The following is a 19,209-nucleotide window of genomic DNA, read 5'->3' on the forward strand; positions in this document are numbered from 1 at the left end:
GTCCGGATGAAAAGCGTGCCCAAAATAAACTGCCTGTTACTCAGGCCCAGAAGCTAGGATATGCATATAATTGGTAGATTTGGATAGGAAACACTCTAAAGTTTCTACAACTGATAACATGATGTCTGTGAGTATAACACAACTGATATGGCAGGCGAAACCCCGAGGACAAACCATCCAACAAAAAAAAAAATTCAGCCTTCCACTGTTTCCAATGGCTTTCATGTTTATTATGAGGCGAAGTCCTCCCAGATTGCAGTTCCTAGGGCTTCCACTAGATGTCAACAGAAAGAGTTTCAGGCTGGTTTTTGGAAAAATGAGCTAGAAGTTGTAGTTTTTCTAAGTGGCTCCCATTTTGGCTGAAGTGTTTCCATGCGCGTGGGTGAAAGCGCGTTCTTTGTTATTTCTCTCCGGTAATGAACATACCTTTCTCCGTCTTAAATTTGATCATTTCTTTGTGTATAAGGGTACCTGAGGTTTGATTATAAACGTTGTTGGACTTGTTTGGATAAGTTTATTGGTAGCGTTTGGGATTCATTTTGTATGCATTTTGAAGGAGGGAAACCGGTGGATTATTGAATGAAGCGCGCCAGCTAAACTGAGTTTTTATGGATATAAAGAAGGACTTTATCGAACAAAAGGACCCTTTGTGATGTAACTGGGACCTTTTGGAGTGCCAACAGAAGAAGATCTTCAAAGGTAGGGCATTTATTATATCGCTATTTCTGACTTTCGTGACGCACCTGCCTGGTTGAAAAATGTTTTCCATGTTTTTGTATGCGGGGCGCTGTCCTCAATTAATCGCATGGTGTGCTTTCGCCGTAAAGCCTTTTTGAAATCTGACACAGCGGCTGGATTAACAAGAAGTTAAGCTTTATTTTGATGTATAATACTTGTATTTTCATGAATGTTAAATATTTATATTTCTGTAATTTGAAATTCGCGCTCTGCAATTTCACCGGATGTTGGCCAGGTGGGACGCTACAGTCCCACATGCCCATAAGAAGTTTTAACAAGCTCAGATAGGCAGATCTCAGCCAACTGGTTTGCGGGGCCACCGCTACAGCAGAGGACGAGTTAGTTAAGGCAATGTGCTGCTAATTCATTGTGTTCTGCACTCGTGGGTTTGACGTCACACAACATTTTCCTCCTTTTTCCTTTTGTATTCTTCATTTATATCACTTTGCTTTTTCTTCCTGTGTCAACACACCATTTGTTTTTGCTGCTTTGTCTGAAGATCACATTTGTAGTGCCCTTTAACAAGCTCAGAAAGGTGTATCTCGGCCAACTGGTAGGAGGGCCACCGCTATAGCACAGGACCAGGTAAGGCAATGTAGTGCTAATTCAATGTGTTCTGTACTCGTGGGTGCGACTACACACAACATTTCTTATTTCCCTTGTAAAAATATAGAAACGCTGCAAAAGTATGGATTGACTAAAGAGATAGCCACACTGAAGCCTTGGAAGAACAATGACAACATCAAAGATGACAGCAATGTGATACAAAGCCAATCCTCCAGAGAGACTTGAGCCTAAATCCAGGGCCTTAGACCACTCTGCCACGCTACCCAGCCCCTTCCTCAAAGTCACACTTTGTCATCTGTTACCTAGGTTTGCTAAGCTCCCATTAATTTCAACCTCTTCTTTTTTCCTTTTTCATTTCATTTTCTTCGTTTATGTCATGTTGCTTTTTCTTCCTGTGCCAACACATCATTTGTTCTTGCTTCTATGTCTGAAGAGCACATTTGTAGAGCACTTTAACAAGCTCAGAAAGGTGGATCTCGGCCAGCTGGTGGGTGTGGCCACCGCTATAGCACAGGACGAGGTAGTTAAGGCAATTTAGTGCTAAAGATGCCAGCGGTGTTATTTCCCTTGTTTGAATATGGAAATGCTACCAAAGTTTTAATTGACCACACTGAAGACGTGCACAAAAAAAACAAGAATGATGGCAGCAGTGGGATTCGAACCCACGCCTCCAGAGAGACTGGAGCCTAAATCCAGCGCCTTAGACCACTCGGCCACGCTACCCTTCACTGCCAATGACCCCACACTTTGCCATCTGTTACCTAAGCCTGCTAAGCTCCCATTAATATCGCTCTCTTCTTTTTCATTTTTCCTTTTGTGTCCTTCATTTATATCACGTTGCTTTTTCTTCCTGTCTCAACACATTATTTGTTTTGCTGCTATGTCTGAAGAGCACATTTATAGAGCCCTTTAACCTCTCTTGGGTAGGGGGCAGTATTTTCACGTCCGGATGAAAAGCGTGCCCAAAATAAACTGCCTGTTACTCAGGCCCAGAAGCTAGGATATGCATATAATTGGTAGATTTGGATAGGAAACACTCTAAAGTTTCTACAACTGATAACATGATGTCTGTGAGTATAACACAACTGATATGGCAGGCGAAACCCCGAGGACAAACCATCCAACAAAAAAAAAAATTCAGCCTTCCACTGTTTCCAATGGCTTTCATGTTTATTATGAGGCGAAGTCCTCCCAGATTGCAGTTCCTAGGGCTTCCACTAGATGTCAACAGAAAGAGTTTCAGGCTGGTTTTTGGAAAAATGAGCTAGAAGTTGTAGTTTTTCTAAGTGGCTCCCATTTTGGCTGAAGTGTTTCCATGCGCGTGGGTGAAAGCGCGTTCTTTGTTATTTCTCTCCGGTAATGAACATACCTTTCTCCGTCTTAAATTTGATCATTTCTTTGTGTATAAGGGTACCTGAGGTTTGATTATAAACGTTGTTGGACTTGTTTGGATAAGTTTATTGGTAGCGTTTGGGATTCATTTTGTATGCATTTTGAAGGAGGGAAACCGGTGGATTATTGAATGAAGCGCGCCAGCTAAACTGAGTTTTTATGGATATAAAGAAGGACTTTATCGAACAAAAGGACCCTTTGTGATGTAACTGGGACCTTTTGGAGTGCCAACAGAAGAAGATCTTCAAAGGTAGGGCATTTATTATATCGCTATTTCTGACTTTCGTGACGCACCTGCCTGGTTGAAAAATGTTTTCCATGTTTTTGTATGCGGGGCGCTGTCCTCAATTAATCGCATGGTGTGCTTTCGCCGTAAAGCCTTTTTGAAATCTGACACAGCGGCTGGATTAACAAGAAGTTAAGCTTTATTTTGATGTATAATACTTGTATTTTCATGAATGTTAAATATTTATATTTCTGTAATTTGAAATTCGCGCTCTGCAATTTCACCGGATGTTGGCCAGGTGGGACGCTACAGTCCCACATGCCCATAAGAAGTTTTAACAAGCTCAGATAGGCAGATCTCAGCCAACTGGTTTGCGGGGCCACCGCTACAGCAGAGGACGAGTTAGTTAAGGCAATGTGCTGCTAATTCATTGTGTTCTGCACTCGTGGGTTTGACGTCACACAACATTTTCCTCCTTTTTCCTTTTGTATTCTTCATTTATATCACTTTGCTTTTTCTTCCTGTGTCAACACACCATTTGTTTTTGCTGCTTTGTCTGAAGATCACATTTGTAGTGCCCTTTAACAAGCTCAGAAAGGTGTATCTCGGCCAACTGGTAGGAGGGCCACCGCTATAGCACAGGACCAGGTAAGGCAATGTAGTGCTAATTCAATGTGTTCTGTACTCGTGGGTGCGACTACACACAACATTTCTTATTTCCCTTGTAAAAATATAGAAACGCTGCAAAAGTATGGATTGACTAAAGAGATAGCCACACTGAAGCCTTGGAAGAACAATGACAACATCAAAGATGACAGCAATGTGATACAAAGCCAATCCTCCAGAGAGACTTGAGCCTAAATCCAGGGCCTTAGACCACTCTGCCACGCTACCCAGCCCCTTCCTCAAAGTCACACTTTGTCATCTGTTACCTAGGTTTGCTAAGCTCCCATTAATTTCAACCTCTTCTTTTTTCCTTTTTCATTTCATTTTCTTCGTTTATGTCATGTTGCTTTTTCTTCCTGTGCCAACACATCATTTGTTCTTGCTTCTATGTCTGAAGAGCACATTTGTAGAGCACTTTAACAAGCTCAGAAAGGTGGATCTCGGCCAGCTGGTGGGTGTGGCCACCGCTATAGCACAGGACGAGGTAGTTAAGGCAATTTAGTGCTAAAGATGCCAGCGGTGTTATTTCCCTTGTTTGAATATGGAAATGCTACCAAAGTTTTAATTGACCACACTGAAGACGTGCACAAAAAAAACAAGAATGATGGCAGCAGTGGGATTCGAACCCACGCCTCCAGAGAGACTGGAGCCTAAATCCAGCGCCTTAGACCACTCGGCCACGCTACCCTTCACTGCCAATGACCCCACACTTTGCCATCTGTTACCTAAGCCTGCTAAGCTCCCATTAATATCGCTCTCTTCTTTTTCATTTTTCCTTTTGTGTCCTTCATTTATATCACGTTGCTTTTTCTTCCTGTCTCAACACATTATTTGTTTTGCTGCTATGTCTGAAGAGCACATTTATAGAGCCCTTTAACCTCTCTTGGGTAGGGGGCAGTATTTTCACGTCCGGATGAAAAGCGTGCCCAAAATAAACTGCCTGTTACTCAGGCCCAGAAGCTAGGATATGCATATAATTGGTAGATTTGGATAGGAAACACTCTAAAGTTTCTACAACTGATAACATGATGTCTGTGAGTATAACACAACTGATATGGCAGGCGAAACCCCGAGGACAAACCATCCAACAAAAAAAAAAATTCAGCCTTCCACTGTTTCCAATGGCTTTCATGTTTATTATGAGGCGAAGTCCTCCCAGATTGCAGTTCCTAGGGCTTCCACTAGATGTCAACAGAAAGAGTTTCAGGCTGGTTTTTGGAAAAATGAGCTAGAAGTTGTAGTTTTTCTAAGTGGCTCCCATTTTGGCTGAAGTGTTTCCATGCGCGTGGGTGAAAGCGCGTTCTTTGTTATTTCTCTCCGGTAATGAACATACCTTTCTCCGTCTTAAATTTGATCATTTCTTTGTGTATAAGGGTACCTGAGGTTTGATTATAAACGTTGTTGGACTTGTTTGGATAAGTTTATTGGTAGCGTTTGGGATTCATTTTGTATGCATTTTGAAGGAGGGAAACCGGTGGATTATTGAATGAAGCGCGCCAGCTAAACTGAGTTTTTATGGATATAAAGAAGGACTTTATCGAACAAAAGGACCCTTTGTGATGTAACTGGGACCTTTTGGAGTGCCAACAGAAGAAGATCTTCAAAGGTAGGGCATTTATTATATCGCTATTTCTGACTTTCGTGACGCACCTGCCTGGTTGAAAAATGTTTTCCATGTTTTTGTATGCGGGGCGCTGTCCTCAATTAATCGCATGGTGTGCTTTCGCCGTAAAGCCTTTTTGAAATCTGACACAGCGGCTGGATTAACAAGAAGTTAAGCTTTATTTTGATGTATAATACTTGTATTTTCATGAATGTTAAATATTTATATTTCTGTAATTTGAAATTCGCGCTCTGCAATTTCACCGGATGTTGGCCAGGTGGGACGCTACAGTCCCACATGCCCATAAGAAGTTTTAACAAGCTCAGATAGGCAGATCTCAGCCAACTGGTTTGCGGGGCCACCGCTACAGCAGAGGACGAGTTAGTTAAGGCAATGTGCTGCTAATTCATTGTGTTCTGCACTCGTGGGTTTGACGTCACACAACATTTTCCTCCTTTTTCCTTTTGTATTCTTCATTTATATCACTTTGCTTTTTCTTCCTGTGTCAACACACCATTTGTTTTTGCTGCTTTGTCTGAAGATCACATTTGTAGTGCCCTTTAACAAGCTCAGAAAGGTGTATCTCGGCCAACTGGTAGGAGGGCCACCGCTATAGCACAGGACCAGGTAAGGCAATGTAGTGCTAATTCAATGTGTTCTGTACTCGTGGGTGCGACTACACACAACATTTCTTATTTCCCTTGTAAAAATATAGAAACGCTGCAAAAGTATGGATTGACTAAAGAGATAGCCACACTGAAGCCTTGGAAGAACAATGACAACATCAAAGATGACAGCAATGTGATACAAAGCCAATCCTCCAGAGAGACTTGAGCCTAAATCCAGGGCCTTAGACCACTCTGCCACGCTACCCAGCCCCTTCCTCAAAGTCACACTTTGTCATCTGTTACCTAGGTTTGCTAAGCTCCCATTAATTTCAACCTCTTCTTTTTTCCTTTTTCATTTCATTTTCTTCGTTTATGTCATGTTGCTTTTTCTTCCTGTGCCAACACATCATTTGTTCTTGCTTCTATGTCTGAAGAGCACATTTGTAGAGCACTTTAACAAGCTCAGAAAGGTGGATCTCGGCCAGCTGGTGGGTGTGGCCACCGCTATAGCACAGGACGAGGTAGTTAAGGCAATTTAGTGCTAAAGATGCCAGCGGTGTTATTTCCCTTGTTTGAATATGGAAATGCTACCAAAGTTTTAATTGACCACACTGAAGACGTGCACAAAAAAAACAAGAATGATGGCAGCAGTGGGATTCGAACCCACGCCTCCAGAGAGACTGGAGCCTAAATCCAGCGCCTTAGACCACTCGGCCACGCTACCCTTCACTGCCAATGACCCCACACTTTGCCATCTGTTACCTAAGCCTGCCTAGCTCCCATTAATATCGCTCTCTTCTTTTTCATTTTTCCTTTTGTGTCCTTCATTTATATCACGTTGCTTTTTCTTCCTGTCTCAACACATTATTTGTTTTGCTGCTATGTCTGAAGAGCACATTTATAGAGCCCTTTAACCTCTCTTGGGTAGGGGGCAGTATTTTCACGTCCGGATGAAAAGCGTGCCCAAAATAAACTGCCTGTTACTCAGGCCCAGAAGCTAGGATATGCATATAATTGGTAGATTTGGATAGGAAACACTCTAAAGTTTCTACAACTGATAACATGATGTCTGTGAGTATAACACAACTGATATGGCAGGCGAAACCCCGAGGACAAACCATCCAACAAAAAAAAAAATTCAGCCTTCCACTGTTTCCAATGGCTTTCATGTTTATTATGAGGCGAAGTCCTCCCAGATTGCAGTTCCTAGGGCTTCCACTAGATGTCAACAGAAAGAGTTTCAGGCTGGTTTTTGGAAAAATGAGCTAGAAGTTGTAGTTTTTCTAAGTGGCTCCCATTTTGGCTGAAGTGTTTCCATGCGCGTGGGTGAAAGCGCGTTCTTTGTTATTTCTCTCCGGTAATGAACATACCTTTCTCCGTCTTAAATTTGATCATTTCTTTGTGTATAAGGGTACCTGAGGTTTGATTATAAACGTTGTTGGACTTGTTTGGATAAGTTTATTGGTAGCGTTTGGGATTCATTTTGTATGCATTTTGAAGGAGGGAAACCGGTGGATTATTGAATGAAGCGCGCCAGCTAAACTGAGTTTTTATGGATATAAAGAAGGACTTTATCGAACAAAAGGACCCTTTGTGATGTAACTGGGACCTTTTGGAGTGCCAACAGAAGAAGATCTTCAAAGGTAGGGCATTTATTATATCGCTATTTCTGACTTTCGTGACGCACCTGCCTGGTTGAAAAATGTTTTCCATGTTTTTGTATGCGGGGCGCTGTCCTCAATTAATCGCATGGTGTGCTTTCGCCGTAAAGCCTTTTTGAAATCTGACACAGCGGCTGGATTAACAAGAAGTTAAGCTTTATTTTGATGTATAATACTTGTATTTTCATGAATGTTAAATATTTATATTTCTGTAATTTGAAATTCGCGCTCTGCAATTTCACCGGATGTTGGCCAGGTGGGACGCTACAGTCCCACATGCCCATAAGAAGTTTTAACAAGCTCAGATAGGCAGATCTCAGCCAACTGGTTTGCGGGGCCACCGCTACAGCAGAGGACGAGTTAGTTAAGGCAATGTGCTGCTAATTCATTGTGTTCTGCACTCGTGGGTTTGACGTCACACAACATTTTCCTCCTTTTTCCTTTTGTATTCTTCATTTATATCACTTTGCTTTTTCTTCCTGTGTCAACACACCATTTGTTTTTGCTGCTTTGTCTGAAGATCACATTTGTAGTGCCCTTTAACAAGCTCAGAAAGGTGTATCTCGGCCAACTGGTAGGAGGGCCACCGCTATAGCACAGGACCAGGTAAGGCAATGTAGTGCTAATTCAATGTGTTCTGTACTCGTGGGTGCGACTACACACAACATTTCTTATTTCCCTTGTAAAAATATAGAAACGCTGCAAAAGTATGGATTGACTAAAGAGATAGCCACACTGAAGCCTTGGAAGAACAATGACAACATCAAAGATGACAGCAATGTGATACAAAGCCAATCCTCCAGAGAGACTTGAGCCTAAATCCAGGGCCTTAGACCACTCTGCCACGCTACCCAGCCCCTTCCTCAAAGTCACACTTTGTCATCTGTTACCTAGGTTTGCTAAGCTCCCATTAATTTCAACCTCTTCTTTTTTCCTTTTTCATTTCATTTTCTTCGTTTATGTCATGTTGCTTTTTCTTCCTGTGCCAACACATCATTTGTTCTTGCTTCTATGTCTGAAGAGCACATTTGTAGAGCACTTTAACAAGCTCAGAAAGGTGGATCTCGGCCAGCTGGTGGGTGTGGCCACCGCTATAGCACAGGACGAGGTAGTTAAGGCAATTTAGTGCTAAAGATGCCAGCGGTGTTATTTCCCTTGTTTGAATATGGAAATGCTACCAAAGTTTTAATTGACCACACTGAAGACGTGCACAAAAAAAACAAGAATGATGGCAGCAGTGGGATTCGAACCCACGCCTCCAGAGAGACTGGAGCCTAAATCCAGCGCCTTAGACCACTCGGCCACGCTACCCTTCACTGCCAATGACCCCACACTTTGCCATCTGTTACCTAAGCCTGCCTAGCTCCCATTAATATCGCTCTCTTCTTTTTCATTTTTCCTTTTGTGTCCTTCATTTATATCACGTTGCTTTTTCTTCCTGTCTCAACACATTATTTGTTTTGCTGCTATGTCTGAAGAGCACATTTATAGAGCCCTTTAACCTCTCTTGGGTAGGGGGCAGTATTTTCACGTCCGGATGAAAAGCGTGCCCAAAATAAACTGCCTGTTACTCAGGCCCAGAAGCTAGGATATGCATATAATTGGTAGATTTGGATAGGAAACACTCTAAAGTTTCTACAACTGATAACATGATGTCTGTGAGTATAACACAACTGATATGGCAGGCGAAACCCCGAGGACAAACCATCCAAAAAAAAAATAATTCAGCCTTCCACTGTTTCCAATGGCTTTCATGTTTATTATGAGGCGAAGTCCTCCCAGATTGCAGTTCCTAGGGCTTCCACTAGATGTCAACAGAAAGAGTTTCAGGCTGGTTTTTGGAAAAATGAGCTAGAAGTTGTAGTTTTTCTAAGTGGCTCCCATTTTGGCTGAAGTGTTTCCATGCGCGTGGGTGAAAGCGCGTTCTTTGTTATTTCTCTCCGGTAATGAACATACCTTTCTCCGTCTTAAATTTGATCATTTCTTTGTGTATAAGGGTACCTGAGGTTTGATTATAAACGTTGTTGGACTTGTTTGGATAAGTTTATTGGTAGCGTTTGGGATTCATTTTGTATGCATTTTGAAGGAGGGAAACCGGTGGATTATTGAATGAAGCGCGCCAGCTAAACTGAGTTTTTATGGATATAAAGAAGGACTTTATCGAACAAAAGGACCCTTTGTGATGTAACTGGGACCTTTTGGAGTGCCAACAGAAGAAGATCTTCAAAGGTAGGGCATTTATTATATCGCTATTTCTGACTTTCGTGACGCACCTGCCTGGTTGAAAAATGTTTTCCATGTTTTTGTATGCGGGGCGCTGTCCTCAATTAATCGCATGGTGTGCTTTCGCCGTAAAGCCTTTTTGAAATCTGACACAGCGGCTGGATTAACAAGAAGTTAAGCTTTATTTTGATGTATAATACTTGTATTTTCATGAATGTTAAATATTTATATTTCTGTAATTTGAAATTCGCGCTCTGCAATTTCACCGGATGTTGGCCAGGTGGGACGCTACAGTCCCACATGCCCATAAGAAGTTTTAACAAGCTCAGATAGGCAGATCTCAGCCAACTGGTTTGCGGGGCCACCGCTACAGCAGAGGACGAGTTAGTTAAGGCAATGTGCTGCTAATTCATTGTGTTCTGCACTCGTGGGTTTGACGTCACACAACATTTTCCTCCTTTTTCCTTTTGTATTCTTCATTTATATCACTTTGCTTTTTCTTCCTGTGTCAACACACCATTTGTTTTTGCTGCTTTGTCTGAAGATCACATTTGTAGTGCCCTTTAACAAGCTCAGAAAGGTGTATCTCGGCCAACTGGTAGGAGGGCCACCGCTATAGCACAGGACCAGGTAAGGCAATGTAGTGCTAATTCAATGTGTTCTGTACTCGTGGGTGCGACTACACACAACATTTCTTATTTCCCTTGTAAAAATATAGAAACGCTGCAAAAGTATGGATTGACTAAAGAGATAGCCACACTGAAGCCTTGGAAGAACAATGACAACATCAAAGATGACAGCAATGTGATACAAAGCCAATCCTCCAGAGAGACTTGAGCCTAAATCCAGGGCCTTAGACCACTCTGCCACGCTACCCAGCCCCTTCCTCAAAGTCACACTTTGTCATCTGTTACCTAGGTTTGCTAAGCTCCCATTAATTTCAACCTCTTCTTTTTTCCTTTTTCATTTCATTTTCTTCGTTTATGTCATGTTGCTTTTTCTTCCTGTGCCAACACATCATTTGTTCTTGCTTCTATGTCTGAAGAGCACATTTGTAGAGCACTTTAACAAGCTCAGAAAGGTGGATCTCGGCCAGCTGGTGGGTGTGGCCACCGCTATAGCACAGGACGAGGTAGTTAAGGCAATTTAGTGCTAAAGATGCCAGCGGTGTTATTTCCCTTGTTTGAATATGGAAATGCTACCAAAGTTTTAATTGACCACACTGAAGACGTGCACAAAAAAAACAAGAATGATGGCAGCAGTGGGATTCGAACCCACGCCTCCAGAGAGACTGGAGCCTAAATCCAGCGCCTTAGACCACTCGGCCACGCTACCCTTCACTGCCAATGACCCCACACTTTGCCATCTGTTACCTAAGCCTGCCTAGCTCCCATTAATATCGCTCTCTTCTTTTTCATTTTTCCTTTTGTGTCCTTCATTTATATCACGTTGCTTTTTCTTCCTGTCTCAACACATTATTTGTTTTGCTGCTATGTCTGAAGAGCACATTTATAGAGCCCTTTAACCTCTCTTGGGTAGGGGGCAGTATTTTCACGTCCGGATGAAAAGCGTGCCCAAAATAAACTGCCTGTTACTCAGGCCCAGAAGCTAGGATATGCATATAATTGGTAGATTTGGATAGGAAACACTCTAAAGTTTCTACAACTGATAACATGATGTCTGTGAGTATAACACAACTGATATGGCAGGCGAAACCCCGAGGACAAACCATCCAAAAAAAAAATAATTCAGCCTTCCACTGTTTCCAATGGCTTTCATGTTTATTATGAGGCGAAGTCCTCCCAGATTGCAGTTCCTAGGGCTTCCACTAGATGTCAACAGAAAGAGTTTCAGGCTGGTTTTTGGAAAAATGAGCTAGAAGTTGTAGTTTTTCTAAGTGGCTCCCATTTTGGCTGAAGTGTTTCCATGCGCGTGGGTGAAAGCGCGTTCTTTGTTATTTCTCTCCGGTAATGAACATACCTTTCTCCGTCTTAAATTTGATCATTTCTTTGTGTATAAGGGTACCTGAGGTTTGATTATAAACGTTGTTGGACTTGTTTGGATAAGTTTATTGGTAGCGTTTGGGATTCATTTTGTATGCATTTTGAAGGAGGGAAACCGGTGGATTATTGAATGAAGCGCGCCAGCTAAACTGAGTTTTTATGGATATAAAGAAGGACTTTATCGAACAAAAGGACCCTTTGTGATGTAACTGGGACCTTTTGGAGTGCCAACAGAAGAAGATCTTCAAAGGTAGGGCATTTATTATATCGCTATTTCTGACTTTCGTGACGCACCTGCCTGGTTGAAAAATGTTTTCCATGTTTTTGTATGCGGGGCGCTGTCCTCAATTAATCGCATGGTGTGCTTTCGCCGTAAAGCCTTTTTGAAATCTGACACAGCGGCTGGATTAACAAGAAGTTAAGCTTTATTTTGATGTATAATACTTGTATTTTCATGAATGTTAAATATTTATATTTCTGTAATTTGAAATTCGCGCTCTGCAATTTCACCGGATGTTGGCCAGGTGGGACGCTACAGTCCCACATGCCCATAAGAAGTTTTAACAAGCTCAGATAGGCAGATCTCAGCCAACTGGTTTGCGGGGCCACCGCTACAGCAGAGGACGAGTTAGTTAAGGCAATGTGCTGCTAATTCATTGTGTTCTGCACTCGTGGGTTTGACGTCACACAACATTTTCCTCCTTTTTCCTTTTGTATTCTTCATTTATATCACTTTGCTTTTTCTTCCTGTGTCAACACACCATTTGTTTTTGCTGCTTTGTCTGAAGATCACATTTGTAGTGCCCTTTAACAAGCTCAGAAAGGTGTATCTCGGCCAACTGGTAGGAGGGCCACCGCTATAGCACAGGACCAGGTAAGGCAATGTAGTGCTAATTCAATGTGTTCTGTACTCGTGGGTGCGACTACACACAACATTTCTTATTTCCCTTGTAAAAATATAGAAACGCTGCAAAAGTATGGATTGACTAAAGAGATAGCCACACTGAAGCCTTGGAAGAACAATGACAACATCAAAGATGACAGCAATGTGATACAAAGCCAATCCTCCAGAGAGACTTGAGCCTAAATCCAGGGCCTTAGACCACTCTGCCACGCTACCCAGCCCCTTCCTCAAAGTCACACTTTGTCATCTGTTACCTAGGTTTGCTAAGCTCCCATTAATTTCAACCTCTTCTTTTTTCCTTTTTCATTTCATTTTCTTCGTTTATGTCATGTTGCTTTTTCTTCCTGTGCCAACACATCATTTGTTCTTGCTTCTATGTCTGAAGAGCACATTTGTAGAGCACTTTAACAAGCTCAGAAAGGTGGATCTCGGCCAGCTGGTGGGTGTGGCCACCGCTATAGCACAGGACGAGGTAGTTAAGGCAATTTAGTGCTAAAGATGCCAGCGGTGTTATTTCCCTTGTTTGAATATGGAAATGCTACCAAAGTTTTAATTGACCACACTGAAGACGTGCACAAAAAAAACAAGAATGATGGCAGCAGTGGGATTCGAACCCACGCCTCCAGAGAGACTGGAGCCTAAATCCAGCGCCTTAGACCACTCGGCCACGCTACCCTTCACTGCCAATGACCCCACACTTTGCCATCTGTTACCTAAGCCTGCCTAGCTCCCATTAATATCGCTCTCTTCTTTTTCATTTTTCCTTTTGTGTCCTTCATTTATATCACGTTGCTTTTTCTTCCTGTCTCAACACATTATTTGTTTTGCTGCTATGTCTGAAGAGCACATTTATAGAGCCCTTTAACCTCTCTTGGGTAGGGGGCAGTATTTTCACGTCCGGATGAAAAGCGTGCCCAAAATAAACTGCCTGTTACTCAGGCCCAGAAGCTAGGATATGCATATAATTGGTAGATTTGGATAGGAAACACTCTAAAGTTTCTACAACTGATAACATGATGTCTGTGAGTATAACACAACTGATATGGCAGGCGAAACCCCGAGGACAAACCATCCAAAAAAAAAATAATTCAGCCTTCCACTGTTTCCAATGGCTTTCATGTTTATTATGAGGCGAAGTCCTCCCAGATTGCAGTTCCTAGGGCTTCCACTAGATGTCAACAGAAAGAGTTTCAGGCTGGTTTTTGGAAAAATGAGCTAGAAGTTGTAGTTTTTCTAAGTGGCTCCCATTTTGGCTGAAGTGTTTCCATGCGCGTGGGTGAAAGCGCGTTCTTTGTTATTTCTCTCCGGTAATGAACATACCTTTCTCCGTCTTAAATTTGATCATTTCTTTGTGTATAAGGGTACCTGAGGTTTGATTATAAACGTTGTTGGACTTGTTTGGATAAGTTTATTGGTAGCGTTTGGGATTCATTTTGTATGCATTTTGAAGGAGGGAAACCGGTGGATTATTGAATGAAGCGCGCCAGCTAAACTGAGTTTTTATGGATATAAAGAAGGACTTTATCGAACAAAAGGACCCTTTGTGATGTAACTGGGACCTTTTGGAGTGCCAACAGAAGAAGATCTTCAAAGGTAGGGCATTTATTATATCGCTATTTCTGACTTTCGTGACGCACCTGCCTGGTTGAAAAATGTTTTCCATGTTTTTGTATGCGGGGCGCTGTCCTCAATTAATCGCATGGTGTGCTTTCGCCGTAAAGCCTTTTTGAAATCTGACACAGCGGCTGGATTAACAAGAAGTTAAGCTTTATTTTGATGTATAATACTTGTATTTTCATGAATGTTAAATATTTATATTTCTGTAATTTGAAATTCGCGCTCTGCAATTTCACCGGATGTTGGCCAGGTGGGACGCTACAGTCCCACATGCCCATAAGAAGTTTTAACAAGCTCAGATAGGCAGATCTCAGCCAACTGGTTTGCGGGGCCACCGCTACAGCAGAGGACGAGTTAGTTAAGGCAATGTGCTGCTAATTCATTGTGTTCTGCACTCGTGGGTTTGACGTCACACAACATTTTCCTCCTTTTTCCTTTTGTATTCTTCATTTATATCACTTTGCTTTTTCTTCCTGTGTCAACACACCATTTGTTTTTGCTGCTTTGTCTGAAGATCACATTTGTAGTGCCCTTTAACAAGCTCAGAAAGGTGTATCTCGGCCAACTGGTAGGAGGGCCACCGCTATAGCACAGGACCAGGTAAGGCAATGTAGTGCTAATTCAATGTGTTCTGTACTCGTGGGTGCGACTACACACAACATTTCTTATTTCCCTTGTAAAAATATAGAAACGCTGCAAAAGTATGGATTGACTAAAGAGATAGCCACACTGAAGCCTTGGAAGAACAATGACAACATCAAAGATGACAGCAATGTGATACAAAGCCAATCCTCCAGAGAGACTTGAGCCTAAATCCAGGGCCTTAGACCACTCTGCCACGCTACCCAGCCCCTTCCTCAAAGTCACACTTTGTCATCTGTTACCTAGGTTTGCTAAGCTCCCATTAATTTCAACCTCTTCTTTTTTCCTTTTTCATTTCATTTTCTTCGTTTATGTCATGTTGCTTTTTCTTCCTGTGCCAACACATCATTTGTTCTTGCTTCTATGTCTGAAGAGCACATTTGTAGAGCACTTTAACAAGCTCAGAAAGGTGGATCTCGGCCAGCTGGTGGGTGTGGCCACCGCTATAGCACAGGACGAGGTAGTTAAGGCAATTTAGTGCTAAAGATGCCAGCGGTGTTATTTCCCTTGTTTGAATATGGAAATGCTACCAAAGTTTTAATTGACCACACTGAAGACGTGCACAAAAAAAACAAGAATGATGGCAGCAGTGGGATTCGAACCCACGCCTCCAGAGAGACTGGAGCCTAAATCCAGCGCCTTAGACCACTCGGCCACGCTACCCTTCACTGCCAATGACCCCACACTTTGCCATCTGTTACCTAAGCCTGCCTAGCTCCCATTAATATCGCTCTCTTCTTTTTCATTTTTCCTTTTGTGTCCTTCATTTATATCACGTTGCTTTTTCTTCCTGTCTCAACACATTATTTGTTTTGCTGCTATGTCTGAAGAGCACATTTATAGAGCCCTTTAACCTCTCTTGGGTAGGGGGCAGTATTTTCACGTCCGGATGAAAAGCGTGCCCAAAATAAACTGCCTGTTACTCAGGCCCAGAAGCTAGGATATGCATATAATTGGTAGATTTGGATAGGAAACACTCTAAAGTTTCTACAACTGATAACATGATGTCTGTGAGTATAACACAACTGATATGGCAGGCGAAACCCCGAGGACAAACCATCCAAAAAAAAAATAATTCAGCCTTCCACTGTTTCCAATGGCTTTCATGTTTATTATGAGGCGAAGTCCTCCCAGATTGCAGTTCCTAGGGCTTCCACTAGATGTCAACAGAAAGAGTTTCAGGCTGGTTTTTGGAAAAATGAGCTAGAAGTTGTAGTTTTTCTAAGTGGCTCCCATTTTGGCTGAAGTGTTTCCATGCGCGTGGGTGAAAGCGCGTTCTTTGTTATTTCTCTCCGGTAATGAACATACCTTTCTCCGTCTTAAATTTGATCATTTCTTTGTGTATAAGGGTACCTGAGGTTTGATTATAAACGTTGTTGGACTTGTTTGGATAAGTTTATTGGTAGCGTTTGGGATTCATTTTGTATGCATTTTGAAGGAGGGAAACCGGTGGATTATTGAATGAAGCGCGCCAGCTAAACTGAGTTTTTATGGATATAAAGAAGGACTTTATCGAACAAAAGGACCCTTTGTGATGTAACTGGGACCTTTTGGAGTGCCAACAGAAGAAGATCTTCAAAGGTAGGGCATTTATTATATCGCTATTTCTGACTTTCGTGACGCACCTGCCTGGTTGAAAAATGTTTTCCATGTTTTTGTATGCGGGGCGCTGTCCTCAATTAATCGCATGGTGTGCTTTCGCCGTAAAGCCTTTTTGAAATCTGACACAGCGGCTGGATTAACAAGAAGTTAAGCTTTATTTTGATGTATAATACTTGTATTTTCATGAATGTTAAATATTTATATTTCTGTAATTTGAAATTCGCGCTCTGCAATTTCACCGGATGTTGGCCAGGTGGGACGCTACAGTCCCACATGCCCATAAGAAGTTTTAACAAGCTCAGATAGGCAGATCTCAGCCAACTGGTTTGCGGGGCCACCGCTACAGCAGAGGACGAGTTAGTTAAGGCAATGTGCTGCTAATTCATTGTGTTCTGCACTCGTGGGTTTGACGTCACACAACATTTTCCTCCTTTTTCCTTTTGTATTCTTCATTTATATCACTTTGCTTTTTCTTCCTGTGTCAACACACCATTTGTTTTTGCTGCTTTGTCTGAAGATCACATTTGTAGTGCCCTTTAACAAGCTCAGAAAGGTGTATCTCGGCCAACTGGTAGGAGGGCCACCGCTATAGCACAGGACCAGGTAAGGCAATGTAGTGCTAATTCAATGTGTTCTGTACTCGTGGGTGCGACTACACACAACATTTCTTATTTCCCTTGTAAAAATATAGAAACGCTGCAAAAGTATGGATTGACTAAAGAGATAGCCACACTGAAGCCTTGGAAGAACAATGACAACATCAAAGATGACAGCAATGTGATACAAAGCCAATCCTCCAGAGAGACTTGAGCCTAAATCCAGGGCCTTAGACCACTCTGCCACGCTACCCAGCCCCTTCCTCAAAGTCACACTTTGTCATCTGTTACCTAGGTTTGCTAAGCTCCCATTAATTTCAACCTCTTCTTTTTTCCTTTTTCATTTCATTTTCTTCGTTTATGTCATGTTGCTTTTTCTTCCTGTGCCAACACATCATTTGTTCTTGCTTCTATGTCTGAAGAGCACATTTGTAGAGCACTTTAACAAGCTCAGAAAGGTGGATCTCGGCCAGCTGGTGGGTGTGGCCACCGCTATAGCACAGGACGAGGTAGTTAAGGCAATTTAGTGCTAAAGATGCCAGCGGTGTTATTTCCCTTGTTTGAATATGGAAATGCTACCAAAGTTTTAATTGACCACACTGAAGACGTGCACAAAAAAAACAAGAATGATGGCAGCAGTGGGATTCGAACCCACGCCTCCAGAGAGACTGGAGCCTAAATCCAGCGCCTTAGACCACTCGGCCACGCTACCCTTCACTGCCAATGACCCCACACTTTGCCATCTGTTACCTAAGCCTGCCTAGCTCCCATTAATATCGCTCTCTTCTTTTTCATTTTTCCTTTTGTGTCCTTCATTTATATCACGTTGCTTTTTCTTCCTGTCTCAACACATTATTTGTTTTGCTGCTATGTCTGAAGAGCACATTTATAGAGCCCTTTAACCTCTCTTGGGTAGGGGGCAGTATTTTCACGTCCGGATGAAAAGCGTGCCCAAAATAAACTGCCTGTTACTCAGGCCCAGAAGCTAGGATATGCATATAATTGGTAGATTTGGATAGGAAACACTCTAAAGTTTCTACAACTGATAACATGATGTCTGTGAGTATAACACAACTGATATGGCAGGCGAAACCCCGAGGACAAACCATCCAAAAAAAAAAAATTCAGCCTTCCACTGTTTCCAATGGCTTTCATGTTTATTATGAGGCGAAGTCCTCCCAGATTGCAGTTCCTAGGGCTTCCACTAGATGTCAACAGAAAGAGTTTCAGGCTGGTTTTTGGAAAAATGAGCTAGAAGTTGTAGTTTTTCTAAGTGGCTCCCATTTTGGCTGAAGTGTTTCCATGCGCGTGGGTGAAAGCGCGTTCTTTGTTATTTCTCTCCGGTAATGAACATACCTTTCTCCGTCTTAAATTTGATCATTTCTTTGTGTATAAGGGTACCTGAGGTTTGATTATAAACGTTGTTGGACTTGTTTGGATAAGTTTATTGGTAGCGTTTGGGATTCATTTTGTATGCATTTTGAAGGAGGGAAACCGGTGGATTATTGAATGAAGCGCGCCAGCTAAACTGAGTTTTTATGGATATAAAGAAGGACTTTATCGAACAAAAGGACCCTTTGTGATGTAACTGGGACCTTTTGGAGTGCCAACAGAAGAAGATCTTCAAAGGTAGGGCATTTATTATATCGCTATTTCTGACTTTCGTGACGCACCTGCCTGGTTGAAAAATGTTTTCCATGTTTTTGTATGCGGCGTGCTGTCCTCAATTAATCGCATGGTGTGCTTTCGCCGTAAAGCCTTTTTGAAATCTGACACAGCGGCTGGATTAACAAGAAGTTAAGCTTTATTTTGATGTATAATACTTGTATTTTCATGAATGTTAAATATTTATATTTCTGTAATTTGAAATTCGCGCTCTGCAATTTCACCGGATGTTGGCCAGGTGGGACGCTACAGTCCCACATGCCCATAAGAAGTTTTAACAAGCTCAGATAGGCAGATCTCAGCCAACTGGTTTGCGGGGCCACCGCTACAGCAGAGGACGAGTTAGTTAAGGCAATGTGCTGCTAATTCATTGTGTTCTGCACTCGTGGGTTTGACGTCACACAACATTTTCCTCCTTTTTCCTTTTGTATTCTTCATTTATATCACTTTGCTTTTTCTTCCTGTGTCAACACACCATTTGTTTTTGCTGCTTTGT

General features: G+C 42.2%; 8 non-coding genes across 8 annotated transcripts; all 8 read right to left on the reverse strand.

Annotated features, from left to right (window-relative positions):
• Positions 1-1,946: 1,946 nt before the first annotated feature.
• On the reverse strand, positions 1,947-2,028 carry trnal-uag (transfer RNA leucine (anticodon UAG)). Its single transcript has one exon. It is a non-coding gene; the product is annotated as a tRNA-Leu (tRNA).
• A 2,166-nt stretch (positions 2,029-4,194) lies between these two features.
• On the reverse strand, positions 4,195-4,276 carry trnal-uag (transfer RNA leucine (anticodon UAG)). The gene has a single exon. It is a non-coding gene; the product is annotated as a tRNA-Leu (tRNA).
• A 2,166-nt stretch (positions 4,277-6,442) lies between these two features.
• trnal-uag (transfer RNA leucine (anticodon UAG)) lies at positions 6,443-6,524 on the reverse strand. The gene has a single exon. It is a non-coding gene; the product is annotated as a tRNA-Leu (tRNA).
• A 2,166-nt stretch (positions 6,525-8,690) lies between these two features.
• On the reverse strand, positions 8,691-8,772 carry trnal-uag (transfer RNA leucine (anticodon UAG)). The gene has a single exon. It is a non-coding gene; the product is annotated as a tRNA-Leu (tRNA).
• Positions 8,773-10,937: 2,165 nt separating this feature from the next.
• trnal-uag (transfer RNA leucine (anticodon UAG)) lies at positions 10,938-11,019 on the reverse strand. Its single transcript has one exon. It is a non-coding gene; the product is annotated as a tRNA-Leu (tRNA).
• Positions 11,020-13,184: 2,165 nt separating this feature from the next.
• On the reverse strand, positions 13,185-13,266 carry trnal-uag (transfer RNA leucine (anticodon UAG)). Its single transcript has one exon. It is a non-coding gene; the product is annotated as a tRNA-Leu (tRNA).
• A 2,165-nt stretch (positions 13,267-15,431) lies between these two features.
• Positions 15,432-15,513, reverse strand: trnal-uag (transfer RNA leucine (anticodon UAG)). The gene has a single exon. It is a non-coding gene; the product is annotated as a tRNA-Leu (tRNA).
• Positions 15,514-17,678: 2,165 nt separating this feature from the next.
• trnal-uag (transfer RNA leucine (anticodon UAG)) lies at positions 17,679-17,760 on the reverse strand. Its single transcript has one exon. It is a non-coding gene; the product is annotated as a tRNA-Leu (tRNA).
• Between the last annotated feature and the right edge of the window lie 1,449 nt (positions 17,761-19,209).

Source organism: Salmo salar, chromosome 27, assembly GCF_965601325.2.
Source record: "Salmo salar chromosome 27, fSalSal1, whole genome shotgun sequence".
Lineage (NCBI taxonomy): Eukaryota > Metazoa > Chordata > Actinopteri > Salmoniformes > Salmonidae > Salmo > Salmo salar.